Raw genomic sequence first — 23160 nt, 5'->3', positions numbered from 1 at the left:
GAGGTGTGCTGTTTATCTCCTCTCTTACCATCTCAGAGTGACCATGCACTCAGAAAACCCTAGGGTTCCTTCCCCTTAGCCTTTGGTCATGCTTGGGTCTCACCCACTCTCAAAAATAAAACCCTATTTTGATCTAACTGGATCTGACTGCCCCAATCTGCCCACCACATTGCTATCAAAAGTAGTTTCTTCTTCTTTTTTTTTTTTTGTAAGTTTCTTTTTTTTTTAATTGCATTTTAGGTTTTGGGGTACAAGTGAAGAACATGTAAGATTGTTGCATAGGTACACACATGGCAGTATGATTTGCTGCCTTCCTCCCCTCTCCTATATTTGGCATTTCTCCCCATGTTAACCCTCCCTATCCACCGCTGTCCCTCCCCTATATCCCCCCGACAGACCCCAGTGTGTGATGCACCCCTCCCTGTGTCCATGTGTTCTCACTGTTCAACACCCACCTGAATGAGAACATGCAGTGTTTGATTTTCTGTTCTTTTGTCAGTTTGCTTAGAATGATGGTTTCCAGGTTCATCCATGTCCCTACAAAGGACACGAACTCACTGTTTTTTATGGCTGTATAGTATTCCATGGTGTATATGTGCCGCATTTTCCCTGTCCAGTCTATCATCAATGGGCATCTGGGTTGGTTCCAGGTCTTTGCTATTGTAAACAGTGCTGCAAGGAACATTTGTGTACATGTGTCCTTATAATAGAACGATTTATAATCCTTTGGATATATAGCCAGTAATCGGATTGCTGGGTCAAATGGAATTTCTATTTCTAGGCCTTGAGGAAGTGCCACACTGTCTTCCACAATGGTTGAACTAATTTACACTCCCACCAACAGTGTAAAAGTATTCTTATTTCTCCACATCCTCTCCAGCATCTGTGTCTCCAGATTTTTTAATGATTGCCATTCTAACTGGCATGAGATGGTATCTCAATGTAGTTTTGATTTGCATTTCTCTAATGACCCGTGATGATGAGCATTTTTTCATATGTTTGTTGGCCTCATACATGTCTTCTTTTGAAAAGTGTCTGTTCATATCCTTCACCCACTTTTGAATGGGCTTGTTTTTTTCTTGTAAATCTGTTTTAGTTCTCTGCAGATTCTGGATATTAGCTCTTTGTCAGATGGGTAGATTGAAAAAAATTTTTCCCATTCTGTTGTTTGCCAATTCACTCTAATGACTGTTTCTTTTGCTGTGCAGAAGCTGTGGAGTTTGATTAGGTCCCATTTGCCTATTCTGGCTTTTGTTGCCAATGCTTTTGGTGTTTTGGTCATGAAGTCCTTGCCTGCCTATGTCCTGAATGGTTTTGCCTAGGTTTTCACAAAAGTAGTTTCTGAAAGTGCCCTCTGAAAGAAGTTTCTAAAAATATTCCCCCCTTAACACACACACACACACACACACTTTAAGGGAAGCGGTTTCACTAAGTTGCCCAGGTGACGGTGCAGTATTCACAGGTGTGGTCATGCACTATACCCTCAAACTCCCGGCCTCAAAGGATCCTCTCGTCTCAGCCGCCTTAGTAGCCAGGACCACAGACAGGCATCACCATGCCCAGCTCTGGAAATCCCCTTTAAAAATTCCACTACCTGCTAAATAAACTCTAAAGTCCCCTGACTGGCAGTTGAAGCCCCATCCACTATCTGCCTGCATCCGTTCTCCTAATTTCTCCATGTGCCGTAGGCTCATCACCAGGCAGAATCCAGGTTGTTTCCTGGGCTTAACAAGTGGTCATTTCTGGAGTTTGGCATGCCTCTTCTCTTCTACTGTGGAACTGCCATCTAGTTTCCCAGGCCTGGCTCAAATATCACTGTTTCTAGAAGAACCACTTTCTATTATAGCAACATGTCAATTTCTGCATTGTGATGAACAGTTATTTATGCATTAATTCAACCAACAATTTATTAGCACTTGAGTGGCAGTACTCTGCTGGGAATACAAAAGCACTTGGAGTTTAACATACAAATAATGAAAAAGTGAAACATTTAAATAGCAGGATATGCTTCTGGAGGTGGTGTGGTTTTCTTCTCCTAGGCAGACTATAACCTCCCTGAGGACAGGGAATGAGCCCTTTTCTGCATTCAGTATCTCCCACAGCACTTACCATCTGTGGACTCACAGCACTTGCAGGAGATCTCACTTACAGAGTAAATATGAAGGTATTATAATTTCTCTGCTTATCCTTGAATAGACTCATATTAATCAATTTTTAAAATTCCCGATAGCCAGTCCAGTGCATGGCATATAGTACTCAAACAGCAAAGCTCATGAAATGAATGAATAGAAGGAGGCAAGAAATAAATTACCATGACAGCAGGGATATCTCTACCTTATTCACCTTTGTGTTCCTGGGGCCCAGCACAGGGCTTAGTACTTAAGGGGACACAACAAACATATGCTAAATAGCCATAGCTACTGTTTTAGGGGAACTCATTTCTCAAACAACCGCCAAGGTTTCTAGTCTTCTGTCCCAGTGCACACTCAAAAGCTCCAGAGGCAACATATAACAAGAAACAGAGGTCCTGGTCCTAACTCTGATGGCAGTGAGGCTTATCTTCCTCTCTCTGGCAGCTGCTCTGCTGGGAAGAGCCTCAGGAGTCCCCACCCCTCCCAGTACATTACTCCATCACCAAAGGATTGGGTATGGATGAACCACTTCCAGATGAAGACTCATGAACAGTTCACAGAAAGAGTTAGTTAGCAGGGCCAACTCCATCTCTTACTTCATAGCCAGGTGTACCCCTGGCATAGCCTTGCCATTCTGGGCCAAGGGTCATCAGGCCAATGACCACTCAACTATGAATCTGGAAATGAAAAACGGAAGCTAAAAATGAAGTTAGGTGAGGCTGTGCCAGGTTAATGGATGGAGATCACAATTCATGCCTAAGAAAAGGCGGGTGATAGCACAGGCTGGCTGGCACTTATAACCCCCACATGCCCCTTCCCAGAACTGCTCTAAGGCCTGTGGCCTGGATGGCACAGCCCAGTACCTGCTTTGCCTCTGTGTAACGTGCTTCAAATTCATTCTTGAAGGTGACGTGTAAATGTAATTTCATATAGAAAAATCTTATTTCATAATGGGAAAGAATATCCTCAAGGGGAAAAGTGATTATCTGGGGTCAAAATACAACTTGCCATTTTTTTTTAAGCCAGCATTTATAAATTGGGAAACTGCATATTAAAGTCTTGACCTATTTTTAAATACTAAAATATCTAGCAGCCTGGGATCCACATACCCCGTGATAGTATCAACTATAGCTGAGCTAACCCCCATTCAGAAAGACCAAGTGCCTGCTAGTTTACCATAGTCCTCATGCAATCATTATTTTCCAATACTCTTACCCAGCTAACCTATGACAATGTAAACTTGAAAACCATATTTATCCAGTCAACCCAAGCTAAAGTCTAAGCAGCATTTCTGACTTCACCCATTCCTTCTCCTCACATCCGGTCAATTAGAAAGTTCTATTTATCTTTTAATGTTTCTAAAACTCTCAGTTGTCCAAATCACTCCCTCTGGTTTTCACTCTAATGATCTGTTCACATCCCTGGGACGGAATTCCAATGATCCTATGCTTTTTCACTGTACTTTCGTAGCCAGGGGCACTCTTAGCATGGCCTTGCTGTTCTGGGCCAGGAGTCACAAGACCAATGACCACTCAACTATGACGTTAGAAATGAAAAACAGAAGCTAAAAATGAAGTTCAGTGAGGCTGTTGCAGGTTAATGGATGGAAATTACAATTCATGCCTAAGAAATGGCGTGATCATGCCTTTTCGTGCCATTCATGCCTTCAGCCCGTTTAGGCCCTCTCTTCCACTTGCCTATTACTAGAACATTTCTTTCCTTATACCTTAGCTCCCTTGCTGCTTCTTTTCTCCATCTTACTCATCTGGGAAACCACAGCTCTTGCCAAGTCCAAATCTGCACCTACTCCGCAACTGTACCCAGGCTGCTGAACATGTTTGTTGAAAATCAGTCCCATGCTGACAGACAAGTACTGTTTTAAACTTATGACCACTAATCTCAGGTGGATTCTTAGTTTAGCCTGGCAATCCTAGTACATTTCCCAAGTCTATCATTCTTCTCCTTTCCTAGATGACTATTTCATACATTTTCCTCTCTTTAGAAATCTCCTCCCCACCCTCAGCTGGAAAACTGCACTTTGTATTTTCCAAAGAATATGCAGTTGAAGGAGAATTTCCACATACTCCCACTTTTACCAACCTTCCTGTTGGCTGAATAAGTGACTGGATGAAAAATGCTCAAAGATGTAAAGAACCATAAAGGAGAAATCATTGGACTGGGAGGATTAGGGATAGAAATGGAGCTGGAAATAAGATTGACCAGTAAGAAGGAGAGATTAATAATGGAATAGTTGGAGCTCGTAGTTAAGAACATGCCTTTCGTTCTGTGGGAAATGGAGGGCCATCAAAAATCTTTAAACACGGCAATAACGTATGTTATACTTGAAAAAATAAATCCAACATTTTGTATTTGGACTAGAACCATCAGTTCAAAGACTAGTACAAATAGTCCATGCAAGAAGAAATAAGGTGTTGAATTTGAAAGGTTGAAGGATACAAAAGGAAATATATATAAGGGCATCTAGCTGGCTGGGCAAGAGTTGCTGCTTTAATCCTATTTTCTGATTTATATCCACTGACATTTATTACACCCTTCTTATATACATATAAGACACCAAGCCTGGAACTTTCACATCCTCATGGGTAAGTTTTATTACCTCTCATGTTATGGATAAAGAGCCTAAATCTCTATAGATTGTAAAATATTCAGCAAGTACTTGGTAGGCCATGAAAAAAAAAAAATCAAACCCAGGCCTCTTCTTTCTGATTTATGACAAATGTTCAACCTAATGAGATTTCACTGTCTAACAGTCTAGCACTGGAATCTAAAGCTCATCACTCCAATGCCAATGTATTTTGCATTAAATATTTTGTCTCAGATGATCCTAGAAATGACTCTGGAAAGTCAAATTTTTCTTTTGGATTAGATAATTTGACACTAGTCTACATTTCTCATCTCTTATCCAGTTCCCTGACCCCACAAATTCTACATAGTCAGCTACACTAGACTACTCAACACTCCCTGCTTACACATCTATACGAAATTTCCTCCTTGCCCCTCATCAGTTTCTACATCAGTAAAATGATGGTAACAGTACCAGACATTGTAGAGACATGCAAAGCACATAAATGTCTCACATATAATAAATACCAAATAAATTTTAATAATAATTATCCTTGCCTCTTTCAACTTTACTTCTTTTCAAGTTCAGTCCACACCACCTCTCTAGATTGCTCCAGAAGGAATTAAATGGCTCCTCCTTCACCTTTTTGTAATTCAATCTTAATATATTTCATAGTTTCATTTATATTCTAGCTAACCTACACATCTCTTTTTCCAATTGGAATGCAAAAGCAGAACCATATTTATATTTTTAATCCCTCATGAAGCTAGCACAGTGCGATGGATACAATAGGTCCCAAAATAACTACTGAATACAGTAAAGTATATTATAATTAGTAAATTGTTAATTAATTTTAAAATACATTTGTAGGGAAGTAATGATTATATAACATGCATCATTAGAACAATGGTATCTACTAGTGTGCCACTTCGATAGTCTCATTCACCTATGATTTAGGAAAAAAGAAATTGTTTCTTGTACACAATAATATAAATAAGGTAACACAACGGATTTACCAAGAGAGTATTTTTGTTATAATATCTTTGAAGTGTACAATATCCCAACATACAAAACCATCTCACCAGCTTCCTATCCATTTCAACATTCCTACCAGAATCATCTGATTGAGCTTGTCCAAGGTCTTTCAGTAGCAAACTACTGGACAGCTTTAGTTCTCAACAAATGTTTCCTTATAGTGAGCCGAAATCAAAACCTCTACTCATTAATTCTAGCTCTGCAATTTATATTAATAAAGTTTATACCCTAAGGAATTGATAATTAGAACCACCTTCTAAACTGCAAGCTGCATCCCAAACAAAAGGAGAACACATATTGAATTTACAGCAGGATAAACCGTTTCATTGCCTACTCTTTTTCAGCTGAAGAGATACAAACGGGTGTCAATGCTATAGATAAGAGTGCTACAAAAGCATAGATAAAGTCTAGCAGGCAAATGCAGCGGGGAGATACAGAGCAGGGTGGGTGCACAAATGTGCACAGAAAAAAAGAGCCTGCAGCCAAACAGCTGTGCTTACTGGGCAGTCCAGTCCCTCATGGGCCACATCTCATCAGAAACTTTTTATTATTGTTATTATTTTTGGGATAGAGTTTCACTATTATTGCCCAGGCTAGAGTGCAATGGTGTGACCTAAGCTCACTGCAACCTCTGCCTCCTGCCTGGGTTCAAGCGATTCTCCTGCCTCAGCCTCCTGAGTCACTGGAATTACAGGCACCCACCACCATGCCCGGCTAATTCTTTGTATTTTTAGTAGATATAGGGTTTCACCATGTTGGCCAGGCTGGTCTCGAACTCCTGACCTCAGGAGATCCACCTACCTTGGCCTTCCAAAGTGCTGGGATTACAGGTGTGAGCCACCTCACCCGGCCCTCATCAGACTTCTATGCTTCCATATCCTCCTTCCCTAAGATAACTAAAGTTTCAGGCTGTAGCTGGTTTCAAGCTAGAGGATATTAATAGTTGACCATGTTATCATTCCTTTTGCTCTAAGCATAATGAGCCCATGGAAACTCTAAGAAAGTTCAATGCATCTTAGATACATTCAAACACAATCCAGAATTGGAAAAGACAACAAACAGAACAATATGGCCTAAACAATGGGACTGCTTGCATAAGAAAATAGCTCTTGACATCTAGGCAGGGGCTTTCTTCTTATATACATTTGCTCATCAAGGGGTATTGGCAATGCCATCTTACAGATAAAAAACACAGCATGATGAGCAACTGTTGAGTACATAATATCTGCTGAGCACCCTGCTGTTAGAGCCTCGGATAACAGATCTAGGCACTAAAAAGTATTGTTACATAATTACTGTCTCAGAAAACTTAAAAGTAGATTTTTAAGAAGCTGCCCTCACTCGCTTCTGAGAAGCTTTTAAGTATATCGTTTATCCACTGCAAGTCTACAGAACTAGATACTTAGTAAAAAATACTGAAGATGAAAGAGTTAAGAAACAGCCACTGGAGGGCCAGGTGTGGTGGCTCACACATGTAATCCCAGCACTTTGGGAGGCCGAGGTGGGCGGATCATGAGGTCAGGAGATTGAGACCACCCTGGCCATGATGAAACCCTGTCTCTACTAAAAAATATAAAAAATTAGCTAGGCGTGGTGGCGCATGCCTGTAGTCTCAGCTACTCAGGAGGCTGAGGCAGGGGAATCACTTGGATCTGGGAGATGGAGGTTGCAGTGAGCCGAGATCGTGTCACTGCACTCCAGCCTGGTGAAAGAGCAAGACTCCATCTCAAAAAAAGAAAAGAAAAGAAAAGAAAAGAAATAGCCACCGGATTTTAAAAACTCATAGTGACATGATTGAGTATTTTTTCCATTTTTCAATTTCTGTTACTGCTATCATTTACACACAGTTGCAACTCCCACCTCTCAAACGGTTCCTGCTGGTCCTGTTCAGCTTCTATAAAAGGGAGGACATCAAGCTTACTCATGTTAGGAGATTCTGACACATCTCAAGATAAAATAGAAACATACTTCCTTTCAAATATTACTATGATTTCTGCTTAGGAACAAGAACTAACACTAAGAAACAGTCTGTCTCTAAATAAAAATGCCTTGTCTATTTTTGAAGAGTTTCTGTTATCTATCAAAGTTTACAGTAACCACCAATAAAACACAGACAATACCATACCACGTATGTCACGTGCTGGACCCAACGGTGTTAACTGTAATGAACCTACATGGAAGGATATGAAGCACAGCTGGTCCCTAAATTAGGAACAGGCTGCATTAGCCAGGTTGATACACAAATTACCCTGTAATTCAGATTCCACTTTCCTTAAAACAAAAAAGGGGAAGAGGGCAAATACATAGGGATTATTCTCTTAGATTAGGCCATAAAATATCATGAAATAATGATAACGATAATTAAGAACAGCAAACGCTCACAAAGCTTTTACTATGTACAAGGTAGTTTTAAAGCATATACACATTTAAAACTCATACAAATCTTAGAAGGTAGGTACTATTATTATCCCTGTTTTGCAAATGAGGAAACTGAGGCAGAGAGAAGCTAAGTAACTTGACCAAGGTCAAAAAGCTGTAACAAGTGGCAGAACTGGATCCTCACAGGCTACTCTTAATAAACACAAATTAAAAAAGAAAAAGAGCTGTTTGAAGCTTCTTCTAAAATACATCCTATCTAGATGTTCCTTTCCCTAGACTCCCTCTTCCCAGAGGCCTAAAGGAGACCCTTGTCATATTTGACATTTTACAGCCAATTCCAATCTGAAAGCTTCACTTTAGTTCTGCATCATCCAACATGGTAGCCACTAGCCAAATGTGGCCATTTAGGTTTAAATTATTTTTAAGAATTGATTAAAACTAAATAATATGAAACATTCGGTTAGTTAGTCACATTTTCCACACTTCATGCGCTCAACTGTCCAAACTTCAGGGTCCAGTGGCTACCATACCGGAGAGCGGAAAGAAACTTTCCAATCTTCATATAAAGTTCTTTGGCCAGCTTAGCTATCCAACAAACTTTGTCTATAAAGGGCCAAATGCCAAATATTTGTAGGCATTTTTGTTGGCCTACATATTTGTTGGCTTTGCAGGCAGTATGGTCTTTGTAACAATTACTCAACTTTACCACTGTAGTGCAAAGGATCCACAGATAATACATAAACCAATGAATGTGGTTATGTTCCAAAGAAACTTTATTGCGGAATCAGGCAGCTGTCCTGCAGGCCACAGTTAACTAACCCGTATTCTAAATGACTCTGGAGTTTTCACATGAATTTTTCCTTAATATCTGATCTCCTACTACCCTGCTACCTCTCTGCCCTAACCAGGCAGGGAAAGAACTGCATCAGGATTACAGGCTCTCTCTGTACTCTCTGTGGAGAAAAACCTGTCTCATGTAACTCTCTTTTCTTATTTCATCTCTTTCCCCTCACGAGGGCAACTGCACATCCTCTAACCCAGTAGTTTTTAGGAAGATTAAAATAGAGATTTTTGGGCTCCATCTGCAAAGCCTGATTTAGTGGGTCTGAGGTGGAGCCCAGGAATATGTACAGTGATGAGCCCCATGGTGGTTTTAATCTTGAAGGTCTGTGGATCACAGTATAAAAACACTGTTTGCCATTTAAATGCTAGGTAGGCAAAGGGATGAAGAGAATAAATTATTCCCTAGTAGCTGTAATCCCCCAACCACAGAGGAAAAGCTATCACTTAACCTCAGCCCCAGGAAAGTCCAGGTGTCAGCAGAGCAGATGAGGGCACAACTGAAGTTTCTAATGGGTCCAGCAGAAAAGAGCTCTGAGTGGATGGAAGCCTAAGGAAGAGTGGTATCTGCCTGGCCTGGGAGGTAGGGGTATTAGGAGCTTTTCAAAAGGACCTCGGGTTGACATGCCCCACACCCACCATGCTCCCGGAATATGGAGTTCTGTCCTCTCTGGTGTTCCTGAAAGCCAGAGGCGGCACTAAGACCCTTTAAGAGTCTTTATTTTTTTAAAATTGCTTTACAATTTAATTCATTCATTATTAGCTGTGACCTTGTGCAAGTTCCTTAACATCCCGGTGCCTCAGTTTCCTCATAAAATGAAACAGTATACAAAGGATTCTTGTGAAAATCAAATAAAATAGTATTTGCAAGGCACTCAGAACACTGCTTGGCACAGAGTAAGTGCTCTATCAGTGCTTGTTAAATAAATAAAAATTTCATTTAACATTTAATAAGCACCTTCTATGTGCTGGGTAGAGTGTTAGATGACAAAATATAGAAATAAAGAGGACCTTAAAAGAGATGGAAGTTACACTGTTGTATATGAAAGGCTTTCTCTGATCAAGTAATACCCCTTCTCTCATTGCCCTGTCTCTTTATCTTGCTTACTTTTGTTATTAGCACTTATTACAGGACATCTAATAGATACCCATGAAATGCATGCTTACCAGACTCATCTACTAAATGGTATTCATAAGGATAAAGATTTTGTTATATTCACAACTGTGTACTCCAGCTTCTTAACAGTGCTTGGCGTTTAGCAAATGATCAAAAGCTATAAAATAAATGAATGAGTGAATGAAGAACATTTAATGGACAGCTGTTATGATATTTTGTGAAGATCAGATAAATGTTAAATGTTTTAGAGCTTCTAACTTTTAATCATATGCATATTTTAAAATTTGAAATCTAGTCAACTTCTCCCATATTAAAAAAAATATCCAATAGCAATACCTGTCAAAAAGGCATTTGTATTTTCAATCAAGACCAAGAGATTCTACCTGGCTACTTAACCTCTACAAACTAATATTGGTTTATAGCTTTATATAGGTATTTTTTAAATCCCCATATTATTCTTGAGAAGGATGGGATAGACAACAGGCAAGAGAAGTTGCTTTGTCCAGACATAACCACAGCAACACCAAATGATTCAAATTTCCATTATAGGAAAATATTCCCATTACATAGGAACTACTGCAATGACAATCATGGCAAAGTCTCGGTAGAACTAAGAATAAAATAGATTTATGAATAAACATTCTCACTCATCAATTCAGCCAGCCTCCTCTTCCACCAACTTCTAAACATCTTTGGATTACTGCTTAGGTCATCATTCTTACTTTTATTTACGAATAGCAATTATACTCCTTAAATGTCACCTTTTGGCTACAAGTCAATTCAACATCCACAATTTAGATTATTGCAATACTTCATCATTGCTAGATGATAATGGCATCCTTTGTCAATACATACTGAGTTGAGCGGAAGGCACAATCCATAGATAAATGGCAACATGTGGACCCTATCCTTACTGAGCATGAGTTTTTGTTCTTTTTTTTTAGGTGGTAAAGTCACTGAAGTATAATAGTAATCTTCATTACTCCTGACATAATTAATCCAAATATTATGCCCCTCTTACCACACATACACACAAATAGTTTCTTGCTTCTCACGGAATAATAAAGGAAAACAGATTCACACTTCGGGGTCATAGAGTCCAACTCTATCTCATTATAGAGGAGAAAACTGAGTTCCAAAGAAGTTAGAAGACTAGTTCAAAGCTACACAACTAGTTTCTGGCAGCACCACAGCAAAAACTCTAGTCTTCTGACTCCCAATTTAGGGGTCTACAATTATGAGCTTGATGATCCACATAAACTGGCAACTCTTCCTCCTAGTTTTTCCCTTTATGATGTTTTCAGCTTTGTGTAGAAGAAATTTAGTTATTAAATAAAGTACCTACAAACCCTTTAATTGTAAGTGTCCCATAAATATTTGAGTGAAGTGAACCAAATTTGGGTATGACTTATTGCCATAGGAAGCAGAATGGTTAACACTTAAGACTATCCCTTTTGTGATTTTAGTTTCCATAGTGATAAATAACATTTACTGCTACATGTGGTCTGGCTTACATCTATGAACAAGCATTTCCTGATGAATGGCAACTCCCACAAGATACAACTTCCCAAATATTTTAGGCAGCTGATGAAGAAAAAAAAAAAAAACACTGCTCACAGAAAAGATTGATAATCTATTAGGTCATTCATTATCAAAAGGCACTCTATATTTGCTATGATAAGGCTGATTCTCTGACTTTATAAATTTGTTTCATAAGGGAAAACATTTGGGCTTTGCCAAACAACTTAACAGATAGGATTATAAAATTTAGGTTTACGAGAACCATGCCATAAATTTGATTGAACAACTTAAATCATGATAGTTTTCAGTCCTACACAATGTCAAAGATATATTTCATATTTTAACTCTTCGGCTGTTAGTTTTTGATAGTAACACCCCTCTTCTAATGTGTCTGTTGCATATTTGGAACCTACCAATACAGTCAGTCCATCTGGACATAAGCATGGAGCTGTGTAAGGAGGAGAAATCACTGAAAGGAAGTCATGAGCTTCAATCAATACCCACCTAGTCATTTGCTGTCTCCAGCTGGCTTTTGCGTTTGGTAGTTTTATTTTTAAGAACTAAACTTATCAAAATGTTCAAGGTATTGGATCATTAAAAATACAAGGAGAACCTAAAAAGTGTATGTATGCAATTATACATTTAGAAATATTTTTTCTCCCAGCACCCTCTTCCCAGAAGGCTGTAACATTAGAAACTTACATCAAAGCCTTTGCTATTTTGAAATTTTGTGTTGCAGTTGAGGCCTTGTTGAGATACAGGGAAGGGGGGTCAAATTTTTCGAGGAGGACAGGTTGAATTAGTATCTTATGTTCCCTGGATCTCTATGATCTCTCCCGTGTATAATTACAGAAGCCTGTACAAACTGTTTCTAAGAACATTACACCAAAATTGCCTTTGGTGAGAACAAGACAACTGTTCACAGTCTGGACAGAAAAAAGTGAATTTTCTGGACTAAAAGCCTGCTTATAATATCAATTTTCATTCATTTTTGGGTCACAAACTATTCCTATCTGAAATTCCCAAGATGCTATCTTAATTTCAACTCTATATTAATCCTATCCTAAACTTGTGGAAATTAAGCAAAATATTAAGAGTTCAACTTCTTAAAAGCATCCATGCAAGCTTTGCACATACAATTACTAATCACGTACTGTCTACCTGATGCAGTGTAGAAGACACAATGGTGCAGGTTCTCTAGTGATGCACCTTCGTCTAAGAGGGGAGGGGCAAAGCTGGGGAGAGACTGCAAAAACACACAGCATTCATCTCAGGGAAATGCAGTCACATTAAGTAAGCAGACAGAACCCAGAGGAAAGTTCAATATTTAAATATAGATACTTCATCATCAATTAGACATATTTCTAATAAGACGGTTATCCTTAAGAAAATTCTCTTGGGCATGTAAAATGAAGAAACCAAAGCTGGGGAAAGCAGAATGGATCACAAATATGTTTGGACAGAATATGACTGGGTTGGTTCATGTCTTGCCTCTTTATAACAAATAACTGAATGAAGTCCTGGTCACTGCCATCGAAAGATCCTCATAGAAAGTAAAGAAAGCGCTAACAGCTAACCAACTGCCTTTGCTTTCCACTCCACTGGGCAGTTTTCGACTTTATGCCTTGGCAATGAGCGGTCTTCCCTGGAAGGTTTATGCAACATTTCTGCAAACAGCTAGCAGAACACTCTCTATGTTCCACATCCAGATAATATGGCTGTCCATCATGCACACAGAGAAACTCAATTCAATGAGCACTTACTGAGAAAGCACTGCATAGTTAGCACCATGCTTGCTACTGTCAATTAATAATTTACATTTAAACTATGGTACTTGTCCCAAAAGAACTTGCATTTCAGTTGCAGACAGAATATACTCTCAGGAAAGTGATATTCCAATTTATAAAATATAAATTTGAAATTTTGCCAGAGATGGCCAGGTAATGAGGAAGAGATCATCCAAGAAACTGAGCAATACTAGATCAAAAGAAATATAATGGCCACAATGAGAAATGAAGATAAAGGCTGTAAGTGCCCAAAAGTAAAAGTGGACAAACATGAAGCAGTATTTGGAAGTAAACAAGCAAAAAAAAAAAAAAAAAAAAAAGGCAAAAGTACAAAAAAGGCCTCCTAAGATTTTCAATGTACTTTTTCAGAAAAGAGCCACTGAAGGTATTGAAATAAACCCATTTACCATCTGTTCCAAACTATAGCTACCAGGTACAATGGGTTGCCAATATTTTCAAATTGTAAATCACCAAGAAGTTTATAATGAAATTTATTGACATTTGTCATTAACTTTTGAGATGATAAAGTATTTTGTTAGTATTCCAATAAACAGTAGAAAGAAACAAGAGTATTAATGAAAAAAAATGGATGTCTATTACCATCAAAGACCTAAGAGTAATTATGCCATATGTAAATGCAAATAGTCTAAGAATCAGAAACTTCGTATTCTGTTCAAATATAATTTAAGTCTAAGAGCAAATGTATATTTTTAGGAGTGGAAAGGGGGTATCTGCTAAATATCCGAACCCCAAAAGACAACTATGCATAGGCACTTACCAAAAAAGTGCTGGTGTATGTTTTCAATTAATCATTGAGTCTTCAAATACTGATTCAACTAGAAGTAATCACCTACTTGTTTTCTTTAACAAAGCACTAAATACAAGCATTGTTACATTACATTACCCATGAGATCGTGACATTTAACAGTAGACAGACATAAGATACTGTGACTCTATAAACAAGACAGCTGCAAGAAAAGACCAAAGATAGTCACCATTCTAAATGCGGGGAGTCTGTACCTTCTAGCGGTGGCAAATGAACTTTTCCTCACCAGTATTTTACTGTAAACGACTTACGTAACTTTGCCACCTGAGACATGAATGAAACAACAACACAGGAAGTAACTTCATCATCTACCATTTCAATACTGTATTACTAAGTACCTCAACCCAGAAACAGACTTAAAGTAGAATTATTAAAAGTTGAATTCTATGCCTGGGTAGAAGGCACTTCAGTATCCTATAGAAAATATCCAAATTTAAATCCAAGAATAAAATGCCCACAATGCTATTAGCTCACTTAAAAACTACCAAATTGAACGCAAGTTCACAAAGCTGAACTGGAAAGGGTACCTATTTCTAGGCACCCCTGGTCACTGCCCCCTACATGTCTGTTTTCCTTAAAGTTTCATCTTGAAGCATCTTATAGACAATGTTGGGACTAGATGGCTGTGAAAGCCTCTGCATTGTCAGGTTGAATTCTGAGGGGAAGGTGGGGAGGGAGTGTCAAATACCTCTCATCTCTTCAGTGACAAAGTATTTCATGAGTTTCTCTTCTAAATACACCAACTTAAGACAAAATTTTGCAAAAACATAGGAAATCTATAGTAAAAGTACATAAAGTTTAACTAGACCCTCTTCTTGACCTTGAAAACTGAAGCCAAGAGACACTTTAGTCTCTATCAGATTTTTAGAAAATAAATTTTAAAATAAAATAATTTTTATAAATTTTTTTATTTTATAAATAAAATTTATATTTTATTTATAAAATTTTTATTTTATAAATAAATAAAAATAATTTATTTAGGCAAATAAATTAATTTCTTTTTTTTTTTTTTTTTGAGACAGAGTTTCGCTCTTGTTACCCAGGCTGGAGTGCAATGGCGCGATCTTGGCTCACCGCAACCTCCGCCTCCTGGGTTCAGGCAATTCTCCTGCCTCAGCCTCCTGAGTCACTGGGATTACAGGCACGCGCCACCATACCCAGCTAATGTTTTGTATTTTTAGTAGAGACGGGGTTTCACCATGCTGACCAGGATGGTCTCGATCTCTTGACCTCGTGATCCACCCGCCTCGGCCTCCCACAGTGCTGGGATTACAGGCTTGAGCCACCGCGCCCGGCCAATTTCTTTATCTTCTAATTAACTTGACAGAAGCTCCCAAGATCACAAAAGAACCTCAACAGTTCTCAGACCATCAGAGTCCTGAACCTAAGTCTGTCACTGGCTTTCATGCTCCTCACCCCATCTCTCCCCTAACCCTGCAACTCCACATCAGTGATGGCTCCTCTTCCATGTCTGCCAAGCTAGACTTCTTGAATCCATCTTCAAGTCCTCTATCACACAGGCAGGTTACCAGGTCCAAATAGTTTCATCTTTGAACTCTTTTACACTGGTCTTCTCCCTCCCACTGCCTAAACCTGGGCTTTAACTCAAATGTAAATCCATGCCACCCATTTCTACACATTCTAGTCCAACCTTGACAATGCCACGTTACATTTCATTAGAAAATTAAATCTAATCTGGCTGGGTACAGTGGCTCACAACTGTAATCCCAACACTTTGGGAGGCCAAGGCAGGTGGATTACCTGAGGTTGGGAGTTCGACACCAGCTTGATCTGTCTCTACTAAAAATACAAAATTAGCTGGGCGTGTTGGCACATTCCTGTAATCCCAGCTGCTCAGGAGGCTGAGGCAGGAGAATCGCTTGAACCTAGGAGGTGGAGGTTGTGCTGAGCCAAGATCGCACCATTGCACTCCAGCCTGTGCAACAAGGGCAAAGCTCTATCTCAAAAAAAAGGAAGGGAAACGGAAAAGGAAACAAGTAAGAATAAAGTTGGCCAGGAGCTTGAGACCAGCCTGGCCAACATGGCGAAACCCCACCTCTACTAAAATTATAAAAATTAGCTAGGCGTGGCGGTATGCATCTGTACTCTCAGCTACTTGGGAGAATGAGGCAGAAGAATCACTTGAACCCGGAAGGCGGAGGTTGCAGTGAGCAAAGATTGTACCACTGCACTCCAGCCTGGGCAACAGAGCAAGACTCTGTCACAAAACAACAACCACCACAACCCCCAAAAACAGTGCCAATACTTAAAAACTTCTCATTCTATATCCTCCCAATTTCTACAGCAGACTAAGAGGTATAAGAAAGACATTTTTACGGATAGTGGCTGAGATTACTGACCAGAAGCCTAGAATCCTGCAGCCTCTTTAGAGCTGGTGTGATACTTGGCAAGTTACTTGGTCTTGCTGAACTTAATTTCCTTTTCTGTAATATGGGAATAGGAGTAGGATCAACTTCATCAAGTTGTTATGTCAGTTAAATGACACAATGTATACTGCTCAGCACAGTGCCTAGCATATAGTTAAAACTCAACAATTAGCTCTTTATTACTGTAAAAATTGATGTGCCTTATTTGGCAGGAGGATACGCTGAGGTATATTTACATAAATAAACCTCACTGGCATTATGGAATTCACATATATCTTTCATGCATGTGTTGTGGGGATCATGGGAGAGATTAGACATAACTTTAAAGAACTCTGCATAATCTGAGGGGGTCCAGTACCTTTAAGAATTTAATGGGTTTGTGCTGCCCACTTTTACTTAATATAAAATTCCCTATGGGAATCATTAGCTTCTAATCATTACATTTTATGATTCAAAACTCTTAGTGTGTCAGTTGCATTCAAGGTTCTATCTTCTTCAAAACCAATAAAAAATACTTTGTGACAGACATCAAACAAGGTACTAGAAAATATATAGATGGCTTAGGTATGTTCTCAACATTTGAAGGCCATTATTTGGTTTGATCATGCTAGTAATTTAGCATCTTGAAAGCGAATGGCTTACATTGGCCCATCTGCCACTTTTTCTCTTCCCTCCTTTGATTATCATAGATAACCAAGTTCAGGACTCCGTTTCGTAGGTTCCTGAAAATAAGACTGCTAAACCATTTCTACTTAAATCCTAACCTGCCAACGGTCAGTCCTTACAATGAGGTAGCCATTTACTCTCCGTCTTTCAATCCTCATAATTTGGGTTACAATTTGTATCCTTGAAGAATTCCAAAAGGATGCTTCCTTCTTAAGTTATAACCCTGATAATCTAGTAAAACATTATTTTAAGGAAAAAATTTTTATTAAATGTCTTCACATGAAAAGATGTTCTACATCCTTAGTTATTAGAAAACAAGTAAAAAACGACATTGCTAGTGGGAATGTTTTCCAAATGGTGCAGCCACTTTGGAAAACAGTTTCACAGTTCCTCACAACATTAAAGAATAATCAGATGACTGACCCATCAATTCCACTCTTAGGCAGAATACACAAGAGAAAAGTGAAAATATATCTCCACCTAAAAACATGCATGCAAATATTCACAGCAGCATTTTACACAACTGCTCTAATGGAAAACAACCCAATTTATGAGAATGGATTAATAAAACATGGTATATATAGCTTCAGTTTTGTAAGATGAAAAAGTCCCAGAGATCTGTTTCACAACGTGAATACACTTAGCATTAGAGAACGGTACATTTAAAAAATCTGGCATATTTATACAATGGGATGTGATCTGGCAATAAAAAGAAATGAAATACTGACACATGCTTACGATGTAGCTGAACCTTAAAAACATGAGAGAAGCCAGTCAAAAAGTGATGATATAAATATATGAAAAAAATTACATATTGTATGATTTTATTTACACTAAATGTTCCTAATAGGCAAATCTACAGATTAATGTTTGTCAGGGGCTGGTGGAATTGAGAAGGGTGGACAATGACGTCTACTAGGGACGGAGTTTCTTTTCGGGTGATAAAATGTTCTAAAATTGATTGTGGTAATGGTCACATAACTCTAAATGTACTATAAACACTGTTGGACTATAAACTTTAAGTGGGCCAATTGTATGGTATATGAATTATATCTCAATAAAGCAGTTTAAAATGTATATGTAAATACTAAGTGACTTTCTACCCTGACATTGTTTGGCCTAATAAAATGCCTTCAACTTTGGGGTCCACATCACATCGATTTTTCCTTTTTAAGTTTAAGGATCCATCTGATTGATATACTTGAAATCCTCATGCCGCTCTTAACTCTCCTTGCTGCTCTGTTCTCTACATTCCCTCAACAGGTGCTCCATGCTCCTGAGGGGCGGGGCTGCAGGGTTACCTTGGTAACCATAAATAGCCACAGAAAGACCTCGACAGAGAGCTGTTGGGCCTTAGTGAGACTAGAAAACAAAGCCTGACATTCTTCTCACCAAGAAGGGATTTTATATGATATAGGGATAGGCTTGAAGGCTAAAGAAAAGTAGAGAACTAAAGGAATGGTCTACAAAAGCCACAACACTTGCAGAAACACGATAACCTGGCTGTATTTTTGTACAGTCTGCTATGAGTGTTATAAACAAGCATTCTCAAACAGGAGTCTAAGGATCTCTTAAAAAACTACAGACACATTCAAGAGTCTATGACTTCTCCAGAATAATCTTTCAATCTGCATTTTCATCTCAATGTTAATCTAAAGGAAACTGATATAAATGTACATTGGACCATCTGAATGACCCCCTTAGCAATACTGTTCCCAGGTGTATATTTACGATTGCCGTAGTACTGAGTGTTCCTTGTCAGCCATTAGACTCCTGGGGTGCTGGTAAGCACACATGACAATGAAAAAGTGTAATTTAAGACTGTCATTGAGTAAGACTTCGATTTCATGGCACCATAAAATGACAAACAGTGAAGGAATGTACTATAGTAACTGTCAGCCTGATGAGGAAAGGACAGAGGCAGACTTGATACACAATCCATAGAATCACACCAAGGGAAGGCCAAATGACATGAAGGTATGTGCTACACGTGAACGTACTGCAGAACAAAGGTTTCAAAAATTACAAAGAGGAGGCAATAAGAAAGAGTTCCATTCAAGTTGTTTTCAAAATAATGTGAATGAGTCATTTCTATAATCTACTGACTTCCTTCAACATTCTGACACTTTCAGCTGCATGCTGAAGACCTTAAAAATTTTCCATATCAGTAAGAACTAAAATTTACAAGCATATTCCTGACCCTGATTCTGCCAATAATTGAATTAGATATGTATTTGGAGTTGATGTCAGTAACTCTGAAATGGTAACATCATCTTTGAATGAACAGGACATTTACAGCTCTAACAAAAAAGTTGTAAGTTATTAAAATCATTAAAATTGCAACTAAAGAGCTCTTCACCGGCAGACTGGTGGTCTGGTAAGTTCCGATAGTCCTGAGCTAGCAAGCAAGGCCTTCGAGTCCATAATGTGCTTCTGAGTAACTTACTTATGCAAGCAAGTATTCTCTGAACTACTGTTATCAAAGTCAAAAGACTCATATGCATTAAGTACATATTTGGACCCAATGCAACAACTTTATATTTAAAAAAAAAATTAACATAAATGATTTGGCTTTGGCAAAAAAGCATCTTATTGTTAATTTAAATTTTAATAGTTTTAAAGTATTATTTGTATGTGTGATTTTAAAATATTTTAATAGTTTTATAAGAACTATAAGCATAGAAGGTATATATTATTTCATGTTTATACATATTTAATACAATTAAGCAAAGTAAAGTCAACAAAAATTGTTTTTGAAAACTCCTTTTAAAGAAACGAAATTCATTCCCAGGTTGTGTGCTAAGCACTACTACAGGTAATAATACAGGAATGATCTGGACCACATTCATTCATTCTAAAACACCTGAGATCCTACTGTATACTAGGTATTGGGACATAGTAGGGAACACGATAGACATATTTATGCTCTCATGGGGCTTGGAATCTATTAGAAAAGGCAAATAAATGTAATAAGTGAAATGTTGGAGACGTATAATGTTCTACGGTGACAGCAAGGAGACCTAATCCAGTTCAGAGGTTAGACAGAGCTTCTGGAAAGACATTAAGTTAAGACAAAAAGAAGACACACGAGTTAGCCAAATAAAAGTGAAGTAGCAGAGGAGGAAAGTGTGTGCTAGGCATCAGACACACCCTGTTGTTATGAAAACTTGTCCAGTAAGAAATACAGAAAGTTTTGTGTGTCTGGAAGATGGTGGGGGGAGGGGACGTAAAGTTCTCTCTAGAGCTTTAGACTAGAAATGGAGGCCGAAATTTCCTGGGGCAAGGTCTTGATGTCTTCAGGACTCTGGCTTTTAACTCCTTATTAAGGAGTTCCCGGGACAATGAGAAGTGACTGGAGGGTGTTAAGGAGGTCACTAAGGTTTCAAGGTATAGAGAGCACTGGGGTTCAGAGGCAGCTGCAGCAGTCCAGGCAAGACATGATGGGGGCTGCAGCTGGAGCTGTGGATTCCAGTAGCATACAGGAAGACAGTCAAGAGACATCAGATAAAATCTGAGATAGAATTAAGAGGGTTTGGCAATTCATCACAGCTGGGAGTTAATTGAGAAGGTTAGGAAAATGTTCAAACGGTAACTGGGGGATAGTGGTGTCTTTCACAAGATGAAGGAAGGGTTATAAATTCTTGCAAACTGAGGACCACCTGCATTCAAAGACTGCTTTGTACAAGTTTGAAAAAGTGTTTTTGTTTTTCTTGCATTTTCTTACCTCTGCATCTATGAAGAACAGTTTTTAAAAAACAAAAATACTACTGACTTGCATTATCACTCACACCCAGAGGCAGCAATATTCAAAACAAGTCTGTGTTCTTTTTGGAAAGTCTTGGTTCAAAGACAAAAAACAGAACAGACAAATCTTTTGATCCTCACTATTGACATGGTGCCTCAATGCAAACCCTAGTACTACTTAAGACCTTTCTTTGATGGGACAATGGAGCAAGAGCTCAACATCGCAGGCATTTAGTTTTAAGAGGTTCCAGCTCTGCATTTTATGCCATAAAAACAGGGATTTAAATATCAAAAGAACCGGACTCAATTTCAAGTGACCAATGCACCTGGCAGAATTTAACCCAGCATAAAACCTCTTCATGCAAATTCACAATTTTCTAAGAACAAACAACCCTGAGAAATTCTTCCCATGACCCACTCCCTCGTGAACATTTTTAATATTTCAAAAGTACTTAAAAACCGGAACAAAGCAAGTTTAAAATCTCAAAGGGTCAGAGCAACTGGAATGAGTTTAAGAATGCATGATACATGAGAGACACCAAGGCTTTATAAACAGGGCATCTTCTTTCTTCACACCAAAGCACAAGAAAACAAAGGAAGAACTAAACTAACACAGACAACAGAAAATATCACATGAAAGGAAATTCATGTCTGGCCTACCCTGCAACAGAAAAATCTCAAATAAACAAGCTTAGTTTCCATGGGCTCTCTGAAAGCTAGGAGGAAAAAGGAACAGCACAATCATTTTTAGCGTCTTGAAAGTGAGAGACAGAAGTTTATTAATATTCCAGGTTATTAGGATCACTAAGAGGAAGCAAATAGAAACTGAGGTTCCCAGGCCGCCTTCCCTGCCTCTGCTTCAACACAGCTCAGCCCATTATCCACCTGTGTACTGCGTGATCTACACTTTAGGTCTGCCTCTGCCTCTTCCTCCAGGGGCTACAGACCAGAAGACTATCTATATGGGCAGCCCTTTATTTTATCCAATCAATGCTTGTGCTGCACCTGCTATGTGCCAGTCACTGTTCTAAATTCTTCACAAGTAAGAGCTCATGTAATCCTCGTAACAACTATATAAGGCCGGCACTATTATTATTCTTGTTTTACACACAAAGAACTGAAGCATGAGAAGGCTATAAAACTTGCCCAAAGTCAAACAGCTAGGGAGGGATACAGCTATTTGAATCCACTCTTCATCATCTGACTAGGGAGCTACGAAGGTCATTTTTAATTCTCCTTATTTCCTATATGTTCTTTACATGAGAATTTATTACCTTTATAATAACAAAGAACTAAAAGCCTTTTTATTTGTAAATGTAAACCAAAAAATAAATTTAAAAAGGCCTTGAATATCTGATCCATGAAATCACGGGAAAAAATACCCTGTCTGCTGAAAGCCAAGGGGTCAGGCTAGATGATCTTCCTTGGATCATCTGTCATAGAAAGATCTTCAATTCCATACTCTGCTCCCCCTTTACTTGGGGAGTAAGGAAAGCAGAAAATGTTAAAAAAAAAAAAAAAAAAGGATGGCAATAATGAATATCTGCTCTGGAAAACTCACCTGGGATCCAGTTCCAGTTTATAAGCTGTACAACCTGGAACAAGTTGTCTACGCTTTTCAAGCCTCATTTTGTCATATGACAATAATGGATACAGTTACACCCATCTCCTAGAGATAACTCACAGAAAGGCTGAAAAGCACAAACACATCCAGCACAGAGAAGAAATCAAAAAAGTGCTAAACACAGGAGAACAAAACTGTCCAAAGATTTGCCTACTTCAATTATTCCTAAGCTAGAGCAACCAAATAAATGAAAAATTTTATAAAATCATTTAACATAGACAAAAGAAGAACAAAAGGTTTTTCATTAACACCTAAGCAAGCAGTATAGGCTAACAGGGTGTATATAGCCTTCTTTGAGTTACAAACAAATGACTCCCAGGTCCAGAGGTTGAAGTCATGGTGGTACACTGGATGTAAGAAAATAACAACACTGTTAGGGGCCACATCTCCCTTTTTAGTATCAAGAGTTATGTTTCAAGGAAAAAGTCACTTCACTTTTCTGATCTCCATTTTATTTTAACAGAAGAAAGTCACTGCACTGCATAGAGTGACCTGAAAGGCTCATTCTAGCTCTAACA

At 38.6% G+C, this 23160-nt stretch overlaps 1 protein-coding gene and 1 long non-coding RNA gene across 8 annotated transcripts in view; both read right to left on the bottom strand.

Annotated features, from left to right (window-relative positions):
• LRRC8D (leucine rich repeat containing 8 VRAC subunit D) overlaps nucleotides 1-23160 on the bottom strand; it is a 118504-nt gene that overhangs the window by 54413 nt on the left and 40931 nt on the right. The gene's annotated exons all lie outside the window — the stretch shown is intronic.
• Nucleotides 1510-22709, bottom strand: LOC116529924. The gene is made up of 3 exons (XR_004259743.1): nucleotides 22699-22709; nucleotides 11612-11620; nucleotides 1510-3718 (listed from the first exon to the last, which is right to left on the bottom strand). It is a non-coding gene; the product is annotated as an uncharacterized LOC116529924 (long non-coding RNA).

Source organism: Sapajus apella, unplaced genomic scaffold (genome assembly GCF_009761245.1).
Source record: "Sapajus apella isolate SASKATOON/1434 unplaced genomic scaffold, GSC_monkey_1.0 scaffold64, whole genome shotgun sequence".
Lineage (NCBI taxonomy): Eukaryota > Metazoa > Chordata > Mammalia > Primates > Cebidae > Sapajus > Sapajus apella.
The sequence above is the reverse complement of the archived record's forward strand: the minus strand, read 5'-3'. Positions and strand labels throughout refer to the sequence as shown.